Consider the following 3461-nt stretch of genomic DNA (forward strand, 5'->3'; position numbering starts at 1 on the left):
GGTAGGGTTAGGGTTAGTGTTAGGGTTAGGGTTAGAGTTAAAGTTAGGTTTAGTGTTAGGTTTAGGGTTAGTGATAGGGTAAGGATTATGGTTAGGGTTACCGTTAGGGTTAGGGTTAGGGTTAGTGTTAGGGTTAGTATTAAAATTAGGGTTCAGTTGGATATGGGTTAGGGTGAGGGTTAGGTTACTGTTAGGTTTAATGATTTGGATTTGTGTTTGTGTTAGGTTATGTTAGGATTAGGGATAGGGTTAAGTTAGGTTTAGGGTTATAGTTAGGGTTAGGTTTAGGGTTTGTGTTTGGTTTAAGGTTAGTATTAATGTCAGTGTTAGTGTTAAGGTTAGGGTAGAGTTAGGATTATGTTTGGTTTAGGGTTAGATTTAGGATTAGTGTTAGTGTTTGGGATAGGGTTAGGGTTATTGTTACGGTTAGTGTTAGTTTAGGTTAGGGTTAGGGTTATGGTTAGGTTAAGGTTAGGGTTATGTTTAGGGTTAGGTTTAGTGTTTGTGTTAGTGTTAGGGTTAGGGTTTAGGGTAGGGTTAGGATTAGGTCTGGGTTCTTATTTAGGGTTAGGTTTGAGTTAGTGTTTAATTAGATTTAGAGGTTTTTTTTTAGAGTTAGTTTAGGGGGAGTGTTAATGTTAGGGTTAGTGTTAGGATTAGCGTTAAATTAGGGTTAGAGTTAGGGTTAGGGTTAGGGTTAAGGTTTAGGTTTGGGTTTAGGGTTCCTGTTAATGATATGTTCAGGTTTAGATTTAGGTTAGGGTGAGCATTTGGCTTAGAATTCCTGTTAATATTTAAGGTTAGGGTTAGAGTTAGAGTTAGGTTTAGGTTTAGGGTTAAGGTTAGGGTTAGAGTTAGAGTTAGGTTTAGGTTTAGGGTTAGTGTTAGGGTTAGTGTTAGGGCTACAGTTAGGGTTAGTGTTAGTGTTTGGTATAGCATTATAATTAGGTTTAGGTTTAGAGTAAGGCTTAGGATTAGGGTAGTGTCAGGTTTAAAGTTAGGTTTACTTTTAATGTAAGGGTTAGTGTTAGGGTAGGTTTAAGGTTTGGGTTAGTGTTAGGGTTAGGGTTAGGTTTCAGTTTATGTTTTGGTTTGCATTAGGGTTGATGTTATTTTTATGGTTAGGGTTAGGTAAGGGTTAGGTTAGGGTGAGTTTATGGTTAGGGATTAGGGTTAGGTTTAGGGTTAGGTTCATGGTTAGTGTTGGGATTCGGGTTAGGGTTAGAGTTAGGGTTAGTGTTAGTGTTAGGTTTAACGGTTAGGTTTAGGCTTAGGGTTAGTTTTAGGGTAAGTGTTAGGGTTACTGTTATGGTTAGGGTGAGAGTTCGTTTGAGAGTTAGGGTTAGTGTAAGATTTAGAATTATGGTAGGGTTAGGGTTAGTTTTAGGTTGAGATTTAGTGTTTGGATTAAGTTTAGGGTTAGGTTTATGGTTAGAGTTAGTATTAGGATTAGGTTTATGGTTAGTGTTAGGTTAGTGTTAGGGTTAGGGAAATTTAGGGTTAGTGTTGGTTTTACGGTTAGGGTTAGGGTTACTGTTAGGGTTAGTGTTAGAGTTAGGTTTAATTTAAGATTTAGGGTTAGGGTTAGGTTTATGATTAGAGTTAGTGTTACTGTTAGTGTTAGGGTTAGAGTGAGTGTTACGGTTAGGGTTAGGTAGGGTTAAGGTTAGTGTGAGAATTTAGGTTTAGTGTTATGTTTAAAGTTAGTGTTAGGATTAGGATTAGGCTCAGTGTTTGGTTTAGGGTTAGATTTAAGTTAGGGATTAGGATTAGGGTAGGGTTAGAGTTAGTGTTAGGGTTAGGGTTATTTTGGGGGTTAGGTTTTGTGTTAGGAATAGGGTTTACATTTAGGTTTATTTAGGGATAGGTATATGGTTTGTGTTAGGTTTAGGGATAGGGTTAGTGTTAGGTTTAGGTTTAGGGGTTGAGTTTTAGGCTTAGTGTAATTTTTTAGGGTTAGGGTTAGGGTTAGCATTAGGGTTATGGTTAGTGTTAGGATTAGGTTTAGGTTTAGTGTTAGTGTTTTGATTAGGGTCAAGTTAAGGTTTAGGGTTAGGTTTAGGTTTATGATTACATTTAGTATTACTGTTAGGGTTTGGGTTAGGTAGAGTGTTAGGTTTAGAGTTAGGGTTACGGTTAAGTTTGGTGTTAGGTTTGGGTTAGGTGTTATGGTTAGGGTTACAGTTATGATTAGTATTAACGTTAGGTTTATTTTTAGGTTTATGGTTAAGTTAGGATCAGGGTTGGGTTTTGGGTTAATGTTAGGTTTAGGGTTAGGGTTGGGGTTATGGTTTGTGTTAGGGTTAGGTTTTCTTAGGATTTTGGTTAGGGTTAGTGTTTGCATTAAGGTTAGAGTTAAGGTTAGTGTTAGGTTTAGTTTAGGGTTAGGGTTAGGGTTATTGTTATGATTAGTTTTAGCGTTAGGGTTAGGATTAGTTTTAGGTTTAGTGTTACCGTTAGGGTTAGTGTTAGTGTTAATGTTAGGATTAGGGTTCGTGTTAGGATTAAGGTTAGGGTTAGTGTTGTTAGGGTTAGGGTTAGGTTTAGGGTTAGGGTTACTGTTACTGTTAGGGTAGGTTTAGGTTTAGGGGTATAATAGTGTTAGGGATAGAAATAGGTTTATAGTTAATGTTAGGGTTAGGGATAAGGTTAGGGTTAGTGTTATGTTTAGGGTTAAGTTTAAAGTTAGTGTTATGGTTAGGGGTAGGGTTAGGTTCTTTTAATGTAAGGGTTAGGGTTAGAGTTAGGGTTAGGTTTTGGGTTAGTGTTCGAGTTAGCATTAGGGTTTGGGTTAGGGTTTGAATTAATGTTAGGGTTAGGGTTATGATTTTGGTTGTGTGTTAGGGTTAGGTTTAGGGTCAGCATTACAGTTAGTATTAGGTTTAGAGTTAGTGTTAGGTTTAGGGTTATTTTTAGGGTTAATGTTAGGTTGAGGTTAGTGTTAGGGTAAAGTTTAGGTTTAGGGTTAGTGTTAGTGTTAGGTTTAGTGTTAGTGTTAGTGTTAGGATTAAGCATAGGGTTAGACATAGTATTAGGGTTTGTGTTAGGATTAGAATTAGTGTTAGTGTTAGGGTTAGGTTTAAGGTTAGGTTTATGTAATGGTTAGGGTTAGAATTAGGTTAATATTAGAGTTAGTTTTAGAGTTAGGTTAGGTTTAGTTTTAGGTTTAGGTTAGTGTTAGTGTGAGGGTTAGTGTTAGAGTTAGGGTGAGGGTTCGGTTTAGTGTTAGGGTTAGGGTTAGGTTTAGTGTCAGGGTTAAAGTTAGGTTTAGGGTTAGTGTTATGGTTATTGTTAGTGTTAGGGTTCATATCAGGTTTAGTGTTAGGATTTGTTTAGTGTTATGTTGAGGGTTACAGTGATGGTTATGGTTAGAATGATGGGTAGGGTTAGTGTTAGGAATAGTGTTTGGGTAAGGGTTAGTGTTAGGTTTTGGCATACTGTTAGGGTTAGAATTAGGGTTA

This window comes from Marmota flaviventris (assembly GCF_047511675.1).
Source record: "Marmota flaviventris isolate mMarFla1 chromosome 2 unlocalized genomic scaffold, mMarFla1.hap1 SUPER_2_unloc_1, whole genome shotgun sequence".
Taxonomy (NCBI): domain Eukaryota; kingdom Metazoa; phylum Chordata; class Mammalia; order Rodentia; family Sciuridae; genus Marmota; species Marmota flaviventris.